A 21,807-nucleotide genomic window follows, 5' to 3' on the forward strand; every position below is an offset into this window, starting at 1 on the left:
AAGTGGTTAGGCAATGATTAAACACTGATCGACTCTGGTGACAGGCATTCAGGTGGGAGGAATCCCTGCCTCCTAGATGGTGATGGAGGGATGTTTCTCAGCTGTTATGTTTTACCTTCTTAAATATGTCACTCTTCTTTAAAGTGTGATAACAGATTCAGTTACGTTTCTTCTCTCTGCCCTGTCTTCCACTCCCAGCCCTCCCCCCCTTTCTGCACAATTAAGCAGTGCTTTACTGTCTGCCTTCTAACTACTCTATACCCGTGTAATATAAGCTATAGTGGCATTATTCCACACTCATCCAGAGTAGGAGACTTCGTATTTTTTGATGGCAATATTGATATCCATACTCATCAGTTTATATAAATATAGGTGATGCTAAAAAACTTTCAGTGACAAGAACTTTTTGAGCATCTAACCAGCTAATAGTAACCATGGGGAATAGAAAGAATAGCAATAAAAATAAAACATGAACCCTGCCCTCAACGAGTTTATAATCTAATGGGGAGGCAGGCAAGTGACCAAATCACTATAATATAGTGTGATATCAACGTATCCAGAGAGCACTGAGGATGGACCCTTAACCCAGACTCAGGATGGAGGGATGTGGAATAGAGTATAAGTAAAGAATTACATTGTGGGCTTCTTGGAGGAGAAAATGCCTGAATTGAGTTTCTAAGGATGAAGAGGAAATGTTAAAAATGAGGTAGGAGGAAAATCTAGGCTGATAACTAAGAAGATAACATGATATGCTTTGAGGAACCAGTAGGTACGGCTTGAGTACAGCACACTGGGGCAGGCATGATGATAGCTGAGGCAAGAGAGACAGGCTGATGTGGGATCATGGAGATCCTTGGATGCCATGACCCGGAGCCCAGCATCTAACAAGATGGGAGATAGAGAAGCAACAAATGATGCAATGGACTAAATTATGTTCCTCCCAAAATTCATAGGTTGAAGCACTAAGCCCCAAAGTCACTATATTTCAAGATGGGGCTTTTAGGAAATAATTGAGGTTTAATAAGGTCATAAGGGTGGGATCATAATCTGATAGGATTGGTAACTTTGTAAGAAGAGGAAGCTCTCCCTCTCTCTATATACATATATACATGTATGTATGTATGTATGTATGTATGTATATGTGGGTATATCCATGTGCACACACAGAGGAGAGACCACATGAGAATGCAGTGAGAAGGCAGCTGTCTGCAAGCCAGGAAGGGAGTTCTCACCAGACCTTGACCATGCTGGCAGGCTGATCTCAGACTTCTGGCCTCCAGAACTGTGAGAAAAATAAGTTTCTGTTGTTTAAGCCACCTTGTCTGTGGTATTTTGTTATGGCAGCCTGAGAAGACGAAGACAAATGATGTTCAACAGGTGTTCAACAGGTTCAACAAACATGATCGGCTGTGTATTATAGGAAGAGGGTACTGTTAGATAGAGCAGTAAGGAGTAAGAGGGAGTAAGACTAGAGGGAGCAAGATCATTTAGGGGACTATATACTCCCTGAATAATCAATGAGGAGAGCCTCCCCTAGACTGTGGGCAGAAAGATGGAGTGAAGATACTGGAATGAAGAACTTAGTGCTGTAATGTATGTTGTGAATGAGAGCTGGAAGATACAAAGTTGAAATTCTATCTTATTCTTGGTTTATTTGAAGAAAACTTTTGAGAAAAAATGTCCACTTTATGAGTATTACATAAAACAATCCAAAAATCCGCTTGGTCAGGCACAAGAAAGCTTCAGTGTGTCACAAAATGCTGAAAGCAAATGAAAGAGTGAGGGCATTATGGTCAACCCTTCCTTGGTGTGGATTCTTGCTCTTCTCACAGGATGCTTAGCTCATGTCTATCTGATGCACTGGCTCAGTGGGTAAGCCAGTGTCAATCTAAGGTTTAAATGTCTGAAAAGATAAATTTCATTCTTGACTTTTTAATATAAATAGAAGTCCTAATATTTTCTCCCTTCACTTCAGCTGCTCGCCTGTGGGTGTGCATCCCACTCTGGAAACAACTGGCATATCTGATGTTGCCAGTCAGTGAGCTGACTGTGATCGAAAGGGAGAGAAAAGTGATAGAAAGGGATTTCAAGTTGAATCATATTGAGTTTGAAATGCCTTTGGGACATCCAAGTAATAATCAATAGGTAGTTGTATATTCAGGTGTAGATAGCAATTGAGAGATTTGCACTGAAATTATCAGTATTTTCTTGGTTATTTATACCTAGGAAAGGATAAAATTACCCATAAAATAGCTTGTAGTAAAAAACAGAAAAAGACCATGGATGGAAACCTAGAGAACAAGAAAAATAAGAATCCAAGGAGGAAGAAGATGCAGGAAAGAGTTTGAGAACAAGAATAGGTAGCATGTATATAATATTACATCCCAGGCAATGTTCTCAGTGCCTCTGGGTGTGCTATTTCAATCTTCACAACAACTCCCGGAGGTAGATTCTGTTATTATCCTCAACATTTTATGCAGAAAAGTTAATTGGTACCCTCGAGTTCACACAGCAATTGGAGGAGTCAGGATTTGAACCCAGGCAGTCTGTCTCCGGAGTCAGAATAATTAACCACTATTCCACCTAACTAGAATGATGTCACAGAAACCCATATAGGGAAAAGTTTCAAAAATATGATAATAGTCAATAATGGCAACTGCCTAGGTAGGTCATGTAGGATAAGGATTGACATGCATCCATTGGGTTTAAACATAAAGAAGCCACATTGTTGAGGGCAGGTTGAGACAGTAGAGAAGCAGAATAAGGTAGAGAGGTGGGAAGAGAGTCTAAGAAAAGAAGCAGGACTAGGAAGAGAGGCTGTGAAAACACTAACCATTGAATAGTCTGTCCAGAAATTGAACTTTCAAAGAAATGATAGATAGGATGGCTGTTAGAAGGAAGATACATGTGCCTGATTTGTAGGTGGCAGCTCCAAATCACTAAGGCACACAAAGCCTAGAATTAACCTTGTCTGCAGACTTACCTAGTGTGCAGCTATGGACTGCATCGAACCTATTTTCCATTGTCAGATGCCCTAAGAACATGCCGGTTTCCTAGATATGGTTTTCTACTTTTTTCAGTAAAGCATCTGGGAATGTTGCTTGAAGAGCATACCAAGAAATATCCCTCAGTTAAACACGACTAATAGAAAAGATCTCTTGGTAGGTCTAGGATTATCATGTGTAGGCAGTATGAGAGCCCAATCTCATCATTATTGACAGATAATATCACCTAATTAATAATAAAACAAACATTTTATACAACAAAGAATCTATTCAGTTTGAGATTATCAAACAATTCTCTTTCTAAGTTATTTCAAAAGGAATAAGACATATTTCTTTTTTTGAAAATATTAGCTAGCTCTAGAGTTCTTGAAAATATATGGAAGTAAACAAACCTCCTTGGTAGCCATAAAGAGATAAAAAGAATTGGAAATAGTGTCAAAGAGAATAGGACAAGAGTTCCGTAAAGTATTTTTATGGGACAAGTGTCCTCAGAAATTCTTCATAAAGCAAAAGGAAAAAGGATGCGATGGCACAAGAGGAAAAAGGATAAAAAAAAGATGTGTTGAATGTAATGGTTCCAATGGAATAAATTTAAATACGTATTATGTGTGTGTGCACATATATTTAACTCCAGTAAAACACTAGAAAATATCTTTAAGAGAGAAATTTTAAACATATAAATATTTTAATAATATAAAGTAGTACATAATAAAATATTCAATAAAAGCAGATACTATTAACTCTATAAGATACAATTTATATTTTCAGATGATTAAAAGTTAAAAATAATAGATTTAAGAATGCCAGACTTAAAAGTTCACAGACATAACAAACTGTGGGACAGGGACTAATTTGGAAATCCCACAACCAAATGTAGGAATATTAGGATCACAGAAGATTAGAGCTGGAAGGAATTTTAGAGAACGTTTAGATGTTCCTTTTACAGATGAAGGAATGACACAAATCTGTTAGGTTTCTTCTGAACGGCCTACATGTTGAATGGGGAGCTTGCCTCCCATGACATGTGGTATTTTACTGGAGAAGAAGGAAATAAGATACAGTAGAGGGAAGAATCATTTGTGGTTGACTTAGAATGTTTTACAAGAAATAAGAAGGGCATGTTTAAATTACTTATAAGAGAAAGTGTCCTAAAGGCAAGAGCAATTTAACAATGGAATAGCCACCCAAAGAGGTCATTGAGGAAACATCAATAAGACATTCAGAAAGAGATTAAATATAATTCTAAAGGGAATAATATAAGTGTCTGGCAATAACATGCACTAGGTACAGGGGTCTGAATACAATGACCTGTCATTTTCCCCATAGTCCCTGTGTCTATGATTCACGTAAAATAATCATGAGAGCAAATAGAGGTAGGGTGAACATGAAAGGGGGAAAAATCATGAGACAATAGGACTACCAAACTGATATGGTAGCACAGAAGAAAACAATTCTTCTTTAGCTGAAGAGCTTACAAAGCAGCATTCTGCTGGTACTTTTGCTGCCTCTGTCTAGAGAAGCAATGCCATTCTTTCAAAAAACCCAAGGTTTTTTAGAATTTTTTCAACTGTATAACAGAAACACTGGTTGCCTTTAAGTTTTTATGGGTTCATCATGGAAGGGATGACCAAAAAAGGAACTTCCATGAAAACCTGTATAGCATCAGAATAAACATCTACAGCATTTAGTAACTTGTGAAGCTTTATACTGGCAGCAATAATGTCACAGTGCAGAACCATAAAATGAGAAAGTGTTTCAACTAGAAGGAACTCTAAAGATCCTTAAGCATAAAGCCTCATATGATTGGAGAACAATAGCATGGGCTTAATCATGCTCGATGCTAAGGTATAAATGAGCATATAATCACCCACACCATTATCCACATTACAATGGGCTGAAACACACTCCAAGAAAATATAGGTGAGCAATAGCATTATCTTACTATGTGAAAAAGCTATCTAAGCAGGAAAGGAAACCCAGAAACCATAATAGAAAATAACATTGATTTTGATGACATTAAAATTTAAAATTTCTGGTATAAAAACGTATGAAAACTTTCTGGAGAATAATTTGGGAACAGATCAAAAATCTTAGTTGCATAGTGTTTTAGCCAAAATGATAAATAATTTTCTAGAGAAAGTAATTACGAGTGAGAAAAAAAATGTAGTTATAAGGATAGCTATCCTGCATGACGTGACAAAGCAAAATGAGATAATTTTGGCAATTTTTTTTATTGAGGTCACATTGATTTATAGCATTATGTAAATTTCAGGTGCACATCATTATAATTCAGCTTCTGTATAGGCTGCATTATATTCACCATCAAAAGTCTACAGGAAAACACTAATTCAAAAAGACGTACACACCCCTATATTCATGGTAGCACTATTCACAATAGCCAAAACTTGGAAGCAACCTGAGTGCCTATCAATGGCTGACTGGATAAAGAAGATGTGGTATATATACATATATATATGTAATGGAATACTACTCAGTCATAAAAAAGATAAAATCATGCCATTTGTGACAACATGGATGGACCCTAAGGGTATTATGCTAAGGGAAATAAGCCAGATGGAGAAAGACAAATACCGTATGACTCCACTCACATGCAGAAGATAAACAGACACATAGATACAGAGAACAGATTGGTGGTTACCAGAGGGCAAATAGGTGAGTGAAAGGGGTAAAGGGGTACATAAATATGGTGACGTGGAAACTCAACTTTTAGTGACAAATTTTCCTAGTAACCACTTGATAGCTCCATGTGCTTATTCTCTAATTCTACACAAATCATCCAGTGAGTAACACTTCAAGACTTATAAGCCTTTAGCATAAAAACTTCCTCTCTGGGCCAGCCCCATGGCTGAGTGATTAAGTTCACGCTCTCTGCTTCAGAAGCTCAGGGTTTTGCCAGTTCAGATCCCTGGTGCGGACATGGCACCGCTCGTCAAGCTGTGCTGAGGCGGCATCCCACATGCCACAACCAGAGGCACTCACAACTAGAATATACAGCTATGTACTGGGGGGCCTTGAGGAGAAGCAGAGAAAAAAAAGAAGATTGGCTTCACATGTTAGCTCAGATGCCAATCTTTAAAAAGTAAAATAAAATAAAACTTCCTCTCTAAATTTTATGAGATTAATTTTATGTTGTTAGACTCTTCTGTATCTTCAAAAAATAATGGAAGTTTATGTACAATGTAATAAGTGCCATACAATTAACCATTATGAAATAATTCTTAAGGTACTGTTTTATTTTTGAAATTTTAAGAGATTTCAAGAATATATTTATGAGAGAGATGCAAGTATCTGATGTACTCCCTGAATGGTAATACTTTTAGGCACACTCTTAACATTTTGTTGTGCTTGTGTTGTTTTAAACAAATTCAGGTTTAAATTTACTTAAAAAATACATAACACAGCATCAGCATTTCCCAAATGTAAACTCTAAAACTCTAATTGAAAGTAGGATACAAGAGCCCCTTTGATGGTAATTCATGGCTTCGTTCTCTGGTATTCCCCTTTGATAGGTTCTACTCTTCAATACAAAGTAGAAAAAATTTTGTCCATTGACCTTATATTCATGTTGTCACTTAACTCTTAAGTACTTACATTATAGGAACACTGAGACAAAATGTCTTGGGAAGGAAAACAATAAATACAACTTCCTTGAAGAATACAGGATTTTTCTTATTTGAAAAATTTTTAAAAAGAATGATTCCTTAATAAGTTTTCTTCTTTAATTTTCTTTAAATAGGAACTTGAAACTCTGGCATCGCCTTTTTATGTACAAAGTAGAGCATAATCCTGGGAATGTATTTTCAACATTAATTATTATATGGATGGGATATATATTGGCTTCTTTGCCAGAAGAAAGCTGAAAATAAAGGGAATGTCTGGCCTTATTTTCCATATCAATTATTAAACAATTAATTAAGCAAATTTTAGCGGAGGTCTACTCTGATCCAGTCATCAATTTAGTTAGGGATAGCATTGTTTATGTCAGAATGAGTTTTAGAGTACAATGAGAAGAAAGTAATGAAAGATAGAAATAAGCCATTTCAATTGGAATAATTACTTTTATAGTAAAGATATACACAAACTGTGTGGAAGTCTAGGAGAATGTCTTTGGTCTATCTGGGGACTTAAAGAAGGAGCCACAGAGATGGTTGCCTTTGATCTGAGATCCCGAGTAGAAAAGCTGGGTTTAGTAAGAAGGTAGTAGTGGTGTTAATATGCCAAACAGAGGTCACCTTGATCAAAGACACAACAGTCTAGAAGAACATGGTGTGTCCCGGAAATGTCAGGATCTTAATCTTGCTGTGCCAAATGGACAGTGGAAGAAAACAGAACTGGACCAGTTAGGCAAGGATGTTCTTGAAATGTAAAGGATTCCTATGCTTACAACCATGACAGGTGGGTAGGGGGAGGTCAGACAAGCAGCTTGGGCCAGGGGGTAGGCATACTAACTCAAGAACGCAGATATTCCATATCTATGAATCTCAGAATGTCTGTAATTCATCTGAGGTATTTCCAGGGCCCCGTGGTTAGGAAGTCATTGAGCAATAATTATAGAATTTGTATATAATGTTTTCATTCATTTCTTCGGTTGTGACTACATGATTGAATTGCTTGGGTGGAGCCAAAAGACAGTGTAGAATTGTGATTCACCTCAGCTATGCTTCAACCTCATTCCTGTGACTTCACATGCACTATGGTAACTATAAGCCATGGAACCAGTACAGGCTTTTGAATATTTCAAAGACAACTGCATGAGTTGGACTCAGTGTAGCTTTTAGAGTAAGACAATTGTGTGTTCAAGTCTTGGTACCACCATTACTCTCTGAGTCCATTTTTCTCCCCTCTATAAAAATGGTTAAAATAACGTACTTTAACAGATTAGTTGAAAGTTGTAAGAAATAGAGAAATGTATCTGACATTTAGTAGGCAAGGGCTATTTTGATTATTCTGTTTCTCGTTACTGGAGCATTATGATGGATTCAACCTAGTCTCTATATCTTCTCCAGAACCCAGTTTGGAGAACTTGAAGTTTTAAAAGTTGCCTCAAAAAGCGAGACTTGAGCTGGCCCTGATGGCCTAGCAGTTAAACTTTGACATACTCTGCTTTGGTGACCTCTGTTCAATTCCCAGGTGCAGAACCCCACCACTGGTCTGTCAGTAGCCATGCTGTGGCGGTGGCTCACATAGAAGAAGTAGAAAGATTTACAACTATAATATACAACTATGTATGGGGCTTTGGGGAAGGAAAAATAGAAAAGTGAGGCTTAAGCCAAGAGTCCACTAAAGCCAAGTAGCACCTTGGCACTTTATTTTAAACAGAATTAAAATGAAAAACATATTGGATCTCCTACTTCCCTAAGGAACAGCCGTTAGGTTTTATATTCCTACACACTAGCCTAGGGCTAAATAAACACAATAAAACAATGGTACAATTTTTCTGTTTTTATATTGTGGTAGAAGCATCTTGAAAATGCTTTGAGTGTGCGTAGTTTTCTAAATGTAGCTCTGCATTACAGCGTCTCTTTCATTTAATATGAAATCTGTACACAAAGCTATGAAGGCATAGAGTATTTTCATCAATCTGTGTGATCAACTATATGTGAGCATAGTTGCCCATTTGGGTTGGTGCCCCCAATCTCCACATCCTTTTCTCCCCTTCTCAGGAAATATATATTTTATGAGCAGAAGTGTGAAAATTTCATTTGAGTCAAAATGTAACAGTAAGTCGAAACACCCAACTATACTTCAGGCAGAATGAAAGGAAGTCCTGATTCCAGAATCCTAACAACTGTTAGGATAGCACAGGCAAGGAATGCCAGACCGAAGCTTGCTTGTAACAATAAAACTCTAACCTTTAAATAACAGCATCAAAATAATTTCAAACAGATTAGAGGATTTGAAAAGCTCCTAGAGTAAGCAGCTCATATTTCTGTTTCTTCCCCTCCAGGGAATACTTATTTGGTGTCTAAAGTTCATCTCATATTACAGCTGCATTTTGGTCCCATTTTTTTCAGTCTAAGACCAAAGTATTCATGGACAAATACAAAATAAAGCACACGTCATTAAAAACTATTTTTCCCTTCAATAATTTGGCTCCTCTGAAATAAAAAAAAAAAAAACAGGAGAAATTATCCATAAGGATTTTATTAATTATTATAAAGAAAAGAGAAAAATTGTGTCAAGGATAAAAAGATCTAGGGAGAATTTTGAGTTCAAAAACTTTTTAGAACTGTAAGAACTCATGTGTTATATAATTCATTGTTTTCCTTTTATTAAACACAGACTTTATAATTCTTTTCTATTTCCTTTCCCCTGATAAAAGATAGATTGCAACAGGGAATAAATAATTATACCATTTATTTATCAATTTATCATTTTATTCCATTTTATATTGCATCTCCCATTATGGGAACTATAGATTTTGTATCTGGTTCTGCTTAAGACTAAGCTTTATAAGTAATATATTTTCTCATTTTAATTAAAGGGAGCAGTTGTATTAGTTGTGTGGGCTGAGGTATCAAGAGGGGAGAATGGAATACATTCACAGAAAATGTTCTTCCAATATGAAACTTTAAAACCCATTTTTAATCATCCTTTTTAACAGTGCTTGTATAGTTGGTAAAGACTCATGTCTTGGTATGACTAGAAAATAAGATTACAAATTAGACACTAGTAGGCAGAAACACTGTAAATTATATAGATATAAATATTTATAAATAATATACAATATATTATTATAAGTATTGTAATATAAAAGTGTTACTGTGATATTCTGGCCATGATCTCAGATAAATCACAAGTACTCCCATTGTATTTCATCTTTAATTTTACAAATCATATTAATATTTAATTATATATTAATCAACAACTTTAAAATGTGGGTTATAAACATTTTGGAGCAATTCAAATGAGTAATAAATGTGATAGCATTTCAGTTTTATTCTTCCCTGAAGATTCATGCACACGCACACACAGCTCATGCCCTTCAGGGTTAAGATAGATGAATACACTATAGTGATCTCTAATGATGTCTTCCTTCTTCTCTTTGTCTCCTACACAGGTGTTGGAAAACCTCAGAAGACTTCAATATAAAATTGTAATTTGAGTCCCTGTCTTTGTCCTCTCCTTTTCCCCAAATCCTATGGAAAAGTTCAAAGAGATATAGAAATAAGAAAGACAGAATTAAAGATGGCAAATCAGATTAGGTATCATCAAAGAGGTAGATTAGTAACGTGCCAACTAATGGACAATAGCTTGAATTCCAGCCCTGGTGTTATCGGTTGGTTGAATTGTGTTCTCTCAAAGATCCTATGTTGAAGTCCTAACTCTTAGTACCATAGAATGTGAATGTAATTAGGACAGAATCTTTAAAGAAGTAATTAAGTTAAAATGATATAATTAGGGTGAGCTCTAATCCAACATGACTGCTGTCCTTAGAAGAAGAGGAAATGGGGACACAGACACACAGAGAGGAAAGACCATGTGAAGACACAGAGAGAAGACGGCCATCTAGAAGCCAAGGAGAGAGATCTCAGAAGAAACCAACCATGCAGACACCTTGATCTTGGACTCTTAGTTTCCAGAACTGTGAGGAAATAAATTTCTATTGTTTAAGCCATCCAGTCTGTGGTAATTTGTTACGGGAGCCCTAGCAACCTAATACGCCTGGCAGGGGAAGGACCTACCTCAAAAGTAAGTGGAAGTATTTTCCAAACAAAGGTCTAGAAATCCCCTAAGCATGGAACAGTGTTTGGGAAGATTCCTATAACCTCAATTTGGGAGGACAGAAAGGTAGCGGTGAGAGATGATGGAAGAGTCAAATTTAGTTGAGTCCCAGGTGACCAGATGCAGCATTTGTCCCTAAATTTTACTTAAAGTAAACATTGATGGCTCCTAACTGAGAGATAAGGACAAGAGAGAATGAATCTAGTACCTTATAGGTAAATTTGGGTTATCACAACAAAAATGAGTTAAAACAAAAAAGTTCAGAAGTCTGCTTAATTTCCATAGCATTTCTAGTCTTCTAACTGAATTTCAACTCTGACTCAACATAGACACCTGTGAAATGCAGCCAGCAGATGCTGGAGGAAGCTTTGGGGAGAAGCCCCACCAGAGAAGACATTGAAAAGCTTTGAGACTTTCACAAGAACCCTATGCCTTAAATGGCTTCTCTCAAAGTCTGCTTGGCAGAGACCTTACATAGTTGAGTGGAGACTTTAATGTTCAGTATGGTGAACTCTCACATCTGACTGAGGCAGCACGCTTCACTCATCTCCAAGTCCACCTGGAGACTAAGAACCAAAAAGAAAAGGAAGACCACAGGATCAAGAGCCCCTAAGAAGGAGACCAAGATTAATTATCATAAATGTTCCCCCAATTAATGTATACCAGAAGTAAGGATGAGTAGCATATTCAGGGAAAAAATATATTTAAGGATAATATATCTTGATTTTTTTCTAAATTTTAATTCCTAGGTTCTTAGATTCTAATTCTTAGGTTCTAAATTATTTATTGTTTACTTAGAACTTTACGAATAGTCAATTGTAATCATTTAAAAAATTATTTGACTAGAAAATATGTAAGCAAAAGTAATGTACTAGAATTGGTTTATAACAGCTCACAAAAATAAATTTGGCATACTTTTTCCAATTCCACATCTGATGGCATTAATGCCGATAACTTGAAATTGGCCATGGCAGAAATATTCACACCATGAAAATCAGCAAATTCTAAAAATCAAGGATCTTTTAATTTCTCCAGAGAGTCAGCTGTTAAGCATTTATCAGTACACATAATTATGGCAATTATATATGATATACGCATTATTCTATGAAGTTTGCAAGTATGAGAATAAATGATCCAATTCACCATAACGTTTAGAATATAAGATATCTAGGACTGATTACAATAAGAATTATATAGTATACATTACATCATGTTCACCACCCGAACACTAATTATAGTGCCTCCCCTCACATGTGAGCCTAATCACCCCTTTTGCCCTCTCCCCTCCCTCCTTCCCCAATGTTCCCCAATGGTAAGCACCAGTCCAATCTCCAATGCTATGTGTGTTTTTTGTCATTTTTATCTTCTACTTATGAGTGAGATCATGTGGTATCTGACTTTCTCCCTCTGACTTATTTCACTCAGCATAATACCCTCAAGGTCCATCCATGTTGTCATAAATGGCCAGATTTCATCATATTTTATAAACTCATTTTATTAAAAGAATATGGCAACACAGATGAATGCGTACATCCTTGGAAGAGTGTAGATTACAGGAATAAGTAAATAGATATTTAAATTTAATATATTAAAAAATGGTGGCATTTCAAATCCATGAATGAAAGAGTGCATTGTTTTGTAAATAATATTGGAAGAACTGGCTACATTTCAGGAAAAAAGGTAGATCCTTGTCTCACACCACTGCAGCTATTCTGTTGAAGAAGCAGGGCTCATAGGTTACAATTATAAACTAACTTGGCCTTGTCTTCCTTTTCTCTTCAAATAGGATCTGAGGTCTGCTGATATCTGTTTTCCCTCATTGGTGACCCTTTGGGATAAGACCTAAGCTGACCCCACATTATGTGCTTTTGTGTTGAGGGTAATGGTGAAGGAGCTTCTGGTCATGGGAAACACTCAGGAACCTCTGTTCTGAGAAATTCTGGGAATGCAAATCAACCAATCAGTAGCAATCTACCCTTCATTCTAACATCAAAGAAGCCAGTAAGCTAGTCCATTGTCCCTTAAGTTCTCTATCATGTATCAGACACCTATACACCATGTCCTGAAACTTCAGAGGACACATTGAACTTGATAAGCGGTCTCCTTAAAGTGAAGGGATACTACATACACCATTCCTCCCCTGAGGATGAGAGGAGATTCACAGGACACCAAGAGCTTTATCTGAAGAACATCCACTCCTTTAATCAGCAGCTCCTGATCTTCATATATCCTTGATGTGGCCGGGGTTGAAGAGTCCTGCAACCACCACGTTATAAACTTGTGATGGCTGCATCATGTTTTGGCCCCTCTAGATACTTTAGGATAAGATATCTATTGTATCTTGGTGCCACAACATAAACTTCAATTGTAGTTTCGTGGTATATGTATGTATAAAAATAAATTCAAAATGGATATGGTATAGCATAAAGTAATATAAGTAAAGTAGATATGAAGATATACCCACAATCTTGAATAAGAAAAGATCTTCTTACCTCAAAAGGTTGAAGGTAAGACAAGGTCAACAGATTTGACTATATAAAAGACTACAATGAAGAATATTAAAAAAACAAATTGCAAACTTGGAAAAACACGTGCAACATATGTGACAAATAAATGGTTAACATCCTTACTGCATAAGGATTAGCACAACAGAAAATGGCAAAAGGAGCATAAAGAGGCAAGTCACTAAAGAAGAAATATGCATGGCCTTTAAATATCTGAAGAGAGATTAATCTCACTGTGAAATGAATGCAAATGAAAACAACAATGATGATTTTTGTCTTTCAGGTTGGCAAATATTATAAAGATTGATAGTTCTTTGTGTTGTTAAGGATTTGGGGCACCAAGTATACTCACATGCTGCTGATGGAATTAGTATATTTTAACAAATTGTTGGATGATAATCTGGCACAATTTACCAATTTATAAAGGTATCAACTCGCATCACGTGTGTTTCCTTTGACGCAGTGCAGAGACGTACCACTCAGACCGCCCTTTGCAGGAATGTAGGACTCATTCCCCTAGCTGCTGGGAGTGCTTCTGGCAGACAGCCCTCAGCTGTCAACAGTCTTCAGGAATCGCCCTGGCTGGAGAGAGCCACCTTGCACAAGGGCAGGCCAGCCTCCTTCCTTGGGCAGCTTGTATCCAGTGACTAATCAATTTAGGGACTGTCCACCTCACTCCAACATGAAGAAACTCTAAGGGGCCATCACAGCTTAAATTTTCTCTGGAGAGTCAGCTGAGGATCTCCTTGAGACTGCATGGCAGCCAGCTTCTCACTAGTCCTGCTTCCTTCCCGTCCATTCCACAGCTATTGACCCCAGGAGCACTTTCTCCCACCCCTCCTAAATGTGACCTTCATCTCAGTGTATGCTGTTGGGAAATACAATCTGCAAAACCCAGCAATTCTAGATCTAAGATTTTATCACAAAGAAACCAACACATAAGTGTATGGAGGTGTAAGGGGCAGAAGGCCCATTGCAGATTGGTCTATAAAAGAAAAAAAAAGACAATCCAAGCTAAACATCCATTATCAGGAGTGTGGTTAAATACATTATAGAAGTTATCCCACAAAGTTAAAAAGCCAGTTATAGAATGATACACATATGGTTAAATTTTTAAGTATCCCTATATGATAAGTCTAGATATATGTTTATATATGCATAAAAAGGTTTGGAAGGATACCTCAAACTCCCAACCGCATATACCCAGGTACCCACATATTAGATTTCTGTGTTTGATTCAGTTGTTGTTGTTGCAGTTTTCATAAGAAGCTACTGAGATATCCAATAAAACCATAAACAAAACCAACTAACCAACAGAGAACAGGCTGAATGTTTAGGCTTGAGTCTCTGCCTTAGTAAAGAATGAGATATGGAAGGGCCTTCTCTAACATTCACAACGTAGAGCCACTGGCGTCTTCATGCTGCAAGTTCACAAAATATTTTGATTTCTTTAGTTGAAAACTCTCTCCTTAGGAATTGTTAGCAATTCTACAGGAACATAATTATTCTTCATTTTATATGACCTTTATTCACGTATACGTGGAGACAACAGAAGATGAAAAGGACAATAAGGTATGACTTTAAACATCTAGATTCAAATCCTGATTCTATCTCCAATTCAGATTATAACCTTAAACACTTCTCTGTCTCTTTCATCAAGTGAGAGGTGAAGAATAAGAACCCATATCTTCCATATAGCTGTGAGGACCAGATGTAATGACATCTAGACAGATTCTTTTAGAAAAAGAGGAAAGTGATAAACTAACATACAGGTAAAAAGTAGGCCATGAGTTTTAAATTGTTTTTGCCATCTTGGAAATCATGTTGTCTCACCAAAGTCTTCTAGAACTATGTATATTGGGCATTCCTACACAGCTCCAATTCGTATATAACACCTGTGAGCGGATTTGGTTCCATCATTTGGAGAAGTAACTAATGGGCCCATGTATCAGAGAAATAGCATCATTTCCAGGTAGTATAACATGTGACTGAGTGAATGGTATTCTAGTCTAGGCTCTGCCAATAATTCCTGATATGGCCTTTACTAGTCACTCCCCTCTCTAGGCCTTGGTGGCCTAGTGGTTAAGTTCAGCACGCTTCACTTCAGTGGCCCAGGTTCAGTTCCTAGGCGTGGACCTACACCACTGGTTGGTGGCCATGCTGTGCTGGTGGCCCACATGCAAAATAGAGGAAGATTTGCCACAGATGTTAGCTCAGGGTGGATCTTCCTCAGCAAAATAAATAAATAACAAATGCATACACACATATATACATACATACACACATATTCACATACATGAATGGTTCAAAAAGTAACAAAAGTATCATACAGTATAATCTTTGAGTTTTCTGCGAGTTCAAAAGTACTTTCTTGAATATATTGTTTATCTTGCTTTTAGTATTCAGTTTCTCTGAGCTTTGATATCTTAATGAGTGAAATATGGGCAAATAGTGAGAGAATGATCTCTGGGATCACTCTTGACTCTGAAATTTCAAAGCCTGTTTATGGCAAAACTGTCAAATGTGTGTGTGTATGTGTGTCTCACCTCAGCAGTTAGCCCCAAAGTGATGGACTTCAAGTGGAGAGTCATCCATTCGTATATTTAATAATCCGAGTATTTATTTTGTGTAAGACATTGTGGTGACTATAAAAGCAAGACAAATGCCCTACTTTCCTGGACTTGCATTTAAATAGGAAAGATACACATTGTATGGAAATAATGACATCATATGCTAGAAACTAATATCATGAATGCATGGAAGTATAGACAAACCATTCTGGAAATTCAGGGTAGAGAGAAAATGCTCCCACCTGGCGGGATCTTGGAAAATTTCATTAAGAATATGGCCTTGAGTGGTTAAGTTCGCACTCTCTGCTTTGGCGGCTCAGGGTTTCACCAGTTTGGATTCTGGGCACGGACATGGCATAGCTGGTCAGGCCATGATGAAGTGACGTCCCACATAACACAACCAGAGGCACTCACAATTAAAATATGCAACTATTTGCTGGGGGGAATTGGGGAGAAAAAGCAGAAGAATAAAAAAAGATTGGCAACAGTTGTTAGCTCAGGTGTCAATCTTATTAAAAAAAAAAAAGAATAGGGCCTATGAACCAAGCCTTAAGGTTGGGGAACCAATCATTCCAAAATTCTTTGTGTGCATACAAGATAGAAAAAATTAAACAGCAGAATCAGTTATAAATCCAGAATTTCTCCCTCCTACTGGCAAGTCAAATACTAAGTAACTTGGTGTTTATTAGAGATTTTACAACCTTCTTGCCATCTATTGATAGTAAATTAAGTGAAATTGTAATTTACTGGATTTTTTCTTTGGGTTTACTTTTGAAAGAACACTATTTTACAGCCAAATTGATTACTACGGAAAATCTAAATATCAATATTACTCTAAAGGTGACCCTGGGATCTCTGAATAGGTACACTTATGATGTTTATTGATAAGACTCTTGATAATGATAATAAAACTATTTGGATGTGAAACACATAAAACATCTTACCTTCTTTCTTGTTTTATTGCCCTAAGAGACCAAAAAAAAAAAAAAAAAAAAAAAACCCTATAGCCAATAAAGTGAATCTGCTTTTGTTTTTATTGCTTTCTCTTTGCAACTGTGGCCCTTGGTCTTAAAACCAATGATAGAGTAGCTATGGATGAGAAAAAGAAATAGTCACATTGGAGTGCAACGCTTACTTGCTAGAAATAAACAAGCCATTTTTAGTAAAATAAAACTCACCTAAATCTGTGCTAAGATCTCAGACTTAATAGCCACTCCAATTCTCTCTGACATTTAAAAATTATAAGGCACTGCAAAAAGAAATTCTTAAATGTCAGAATCCTCATAATTTCTTCAACTTCTGCTACTGAATTCATAACTCCTCCCCCAAAATCCCCTCCATCCCCCAGCCTGTGAGCGTGGAGGGCAGGAGAGAAGCTGGAGAATGTTCCATATAGTTCTGCTTGTAGTAAGGCCAGTTCAGACTGAGATATACTTTCCATCATCATCCTCAAGCCAGCTTCTCAGATGCTCCTTCAGAATCATTTCATTGCCTCATTAGACCTATTTTAAAGGTGGAGTTCATGGAAGGAGAAAGAGAGAAACTGAGACACCCCAGTCCTCTTCCGTATGTTTCCTTTTCATTAATTCATCAGGGTCACTCTGTTTTTGGCTACTGCACTTGTGGCACCGTTGCCTTTAATCTAGTGAAGTCTGATTCAATGGAGAGCTGAAATCACTTGGTAATTCTAAATGAGATGTCAATAGCAGGGAAATTTAGTAGTAACAATAAGAAAATGGAGGAGGAACATGAAAGACAGGAGGAAGACGAGGAGGAGAAGATAGAGGAGGAGAGGAAAGAAGAGAGACAAGATTTATACATACATACTAAAGGGAAGACACTCTGGAATGTTGTATAAAACGTGCCCACAACACAGTGCGGATGGCGCTATGACACCTATTTTACAGACAAATAACCAGTCGTTGAGACTCAGAGGGGTATATAACCTGCCTATGATCACACCTCTAACAAGTGGCAGAACTGGGATTCCAATGCCACACTGTGTCTCTCCAAGTAAAGAAGGAGTTGACTCTAATGAGATGGTGCTTCTGTTTAGGAAAATTTACAGAAATATTTCTTGATCTAAAAACACTAACTCATTCCACATAACTTATTGAATGTCTGTCAGTGTAATAATGTCTTTTAATCAACAGTTGCTAGTTTTCCAGTCAAAGCACTGAAAGAGACATTCTTGTCTGCTTTTCTTAGTACTTTATGTGAACTCATTTCTTATGAATTCCAATTTTAAAGACCATAAGATAAAGGAGGGCCCTGTTCCTTTTTTTCTCCTCTCAAATTTCAATATACGCTTTTGGAGATGGTTCTCGTGTGTGTGCATGTGCATGTATGTGTGCATGTGTGTGTGTGTGTGTGAATAATATACAAATAAAACTCTGCACTTCATAAATTATTATTGTTGGGAAACATCCCAGGCAATTCCATTTTCTTGGTTTTACATTCTGAGGAATCCTGCTGATTCTGTTTTCAGAGTTGTGGTTTTTTTTAACATTTACTGACTGCCAAGGAAGGAGATTTTATTTTCTACCAGTTTGCTCAATTTAGAAATACAGTAATTATCATTATGGAGAGTATTGGTTAATGTTCTAAAAAAAGGAGATTTAAAAAAGGAAACCTTATTTTCTAGTCAATGAAGCCATCACATTATTATAGAAACATTTTCTTTTAATTTTTAAAATATTGTCTAATCAAACAATCGAGAGAACCCTGATTTCAGGGTGACCCTTTATAGCAATAGAAGGATTTTATATCGGCTTGTCAGAGGGAGCTGAGCTGTATTCTCTGTAAATTCAACTGTAATTGTGTTCATTCTCTGATTTTGCTTTAGTTTGGTTGTTAGCTGTAAAATTACTGATAAGTAATAAAACACAGGTCAAAAGTATTAAACCCTTGTTGTAAATACCACCAAATCATAACAAGGAAATATCAACTGAAAGCCACAATTCGTAGCATTTACCTGTAAAATATAGTTTAATAACAGGACCTTTTCGTTTCCTTATACATTGCTCTCATAGCTTGCCATTCAAATGAAAGAAATTGTTTCTAGTACCTTCTTTGGGAAATTCCATTTGAGAATAAATTATCTTTAATTATTAAGTATTCATGGAGGGTTTTAGCCATTTTATTTTTTGTCTGGCATGGAATTGCATGCCATATAACCACTTGTCTCTAAAGTATAATGAAAGAAGATGAATGCTTGTAATACCTGCTCTGGCTAATTCTTCCTAATCCATTGCCCTTCTTTAAAAAAGACCAGTACAGTTGTGGTCTTATTTATGATGTTTTAAGGCTCCATAGAGCTCTTAACAAACGTTCTCTGACTTGTAGTTCTATATGAGGCTATAGCGCTCATGCATAGACCAAGACAAAGAGGGGCAAAATAGTGAGACACAGGGGAGGGGTTGGGCAAAACCAGGGAGAGCAGAGGCAAAAAACCAATGATCGTGTGGTGAGGACGCTACTTTCCTTCTTATTACATGACATCTCCCATTAGTAAAAGCTTACTTGACCGAGTATTTGCTCCATCGTCCTCCTAAGATTTGACATCTTAGTAAATTTATGGCCAGCGTTTCTTAACATGCATTTCTAAAGAACAATTGGTTCAAAGAAATGCAAGCAGATGTTACTTGCAAAAGGGTTCTAACATCAAAGAAGTTTGGGGAATACTAAACAATAGAAAGTAAAACAGGTTTCTTTTCTCAAGGGCTTCTTAGAGCTTTTAATATGATAGTATTCATTGTGAATCACAATGAGAAGCATATAGATTTGCAATGTATTTGAATATACTTGTCCTTTGAAACTTCTTTCATACAGTATGCTTATGAGAATACTGCTCCAGCGAACCCACTTTGGGAAACACTGAAATAAGTAGCTACAAAGTTACCACTTGGTGCATCTTGAAACGTGGAAGGCAGGAAGAGGGTAGGTAAATAGAAAACTTACTTCTTCCACTTCTGAAACAATTGGCCAGGTTGGTAAAGGAACTGGAAACTGTCACAGGAGAAACCATTAAGAGAGAAACGGGCATTTTTCATGAAAATACTGACTCCAAGGTGATGTGATATTGTTCTCTGTTCACATAGATGGGCTTAGCCTCATTCTGACCTCATGAGGTCAAATTTGTCACAATAACTGTGGTTACTGTACAAAATATCTCAAAAGGTAATTAAACTTCTGTCACTGTAGATATGTAAACATAAACTGAATGACTACTTGATAGCAAGTCGAGGGACAATGGGACCTTGGTTGGGTAAGACACTTTAGAAAACTCTTCCAATCTTGACAGTCTGTGGTTTCAAGGTTGTAGCTTATAACAATCTGTTCCAGCACAGAATCACTAAGCCACAACTGGTAGTACACTTTTCTCTTAGAGATTTTTAAAAAGTATCAAAATGGATTGTTTTGTTTCTTCCTCAAAAATGGTTTGGTGGCTTTCACAAGGTGGACAGTAGGAACATGGGAGGCATTCACAGAGCACACCCACCCATGCAGATTAACAAGACAGATTCTTATCTATGTTTCCTGTATCGTGTAGAAAATCTCAACAAGGCTTCATTCCGAAAGTCTGAAAGAGCTTCACTTGTCTCCACAAATTAGAGAATTAAGGATAGTGTTCTCAATTAATGTACTGAAAACAAAGTCATGGAATTTTATAATAATATGTCACATAACCACATACACATATATATTTTTGAAGATTAAATTTCCATCATCATCCATAATAACCATAGGAACTTTTGCAATTTATTTTTTAAACATGTATAAATTATCAACATGAACTGTTAAAATTTTATGTTTTTTAAATATCTGGTAGAACAACTTTTTTTGGCAGCATCTCCATTCCCTCAACCATTTCATTTTTCTATGACAAGTTCCTAGTGTTAAAGGATTCAACAATCCACATACTCTGCCCAGGGGTTGACCAGGAAAACAAGCTCAGTGTTATGTGCATGCTATCACTGCAGAACAGGATTTCTCTCCATCCCCAGGTCTACAGCACGAGTGGGAGGAATTATTACCTACCATCTCCAAATCAATGATGCCTTTACTCTTTCATGTTTTGTGTTTAATCCCTGTAAATATTGTAACTATCTATCTGAGGGAGATTCAGACTCCTAAGTTTCTCAGTTTCTCACAATGTCCCTCACTCTAGATCATGTCTTGAAATTCAGTACTAGAGTATTTATTCCTCAAGTCCTGGATAATTTTTACCATTCCTTCACATTACTTCATTTAGTGACATATAGGGCTTAAAAACATAGTTTATGTATATATGTATGTTTATACGCACAACTAAAGCTTTTCCATTATTCAGGTAAGTAGTAATAAGGGTAGATTCCTACCAATTTTCTTCTCTGACTGGTGCACGATATAGGAAAAGCACTTATAACCAAGAATTAGAAGGACCTGAATGAGGCCAGTCATTTAACCTACCTGACCCTCAGGCTTTAAGTACCCAGAGTACCAGTCTTTTGCACACATTACATGCAAAATGTGCTTTTAACTCATATATCACCAACAGCATAATTCTCTTCAAGAGTGCTTCTGAAATGTAACACATTTTCAAGTTGTAAACTTTAAACTTAAGAAGTTTCCAGTAAAACTCACTTCTAAACTATTACTTTAAAACAATACTATTTAAATTTTAAAAACTAGTTTCATATGGATTTCATTCTTTCATAAAATAGGCAGTAATTTCCCATCTAGATCTGAATTTTCTATTGAATATATTTTTGTTTAAAAGAAAATATGAGGAATGGGTTCTGTACTTGCTTCAAAATTCGTCAATGTTAATCTGGCTTCAGAAATTTCCTAAAGTGCATTTTTTTCCTTAATACCCAGGAAAAGTCATGACATATGTATTTGGATACATTTGTAAGTTAAGCATCTTTCTAGTCACAAAGGAACTGTTTATTGCAAGACTTCTTTAATAACAAGTCATGGAATAAAACTGCATTATAGGCA

Source organism: Equus przewalskii, chromosome 17, assembly GCF_037783145.1.
Source record: "Equus przewalskii isolate Varuska chromosome 17, EquPr2, whole genome shotgun sequence".
Classification (NCBI taxonomy): domain Eukaryota; kingdom Metazoa; phylum Chordata; class Mammalia; order Perissodactyla; family Equidae; genus Equus; species Equus przewalskii.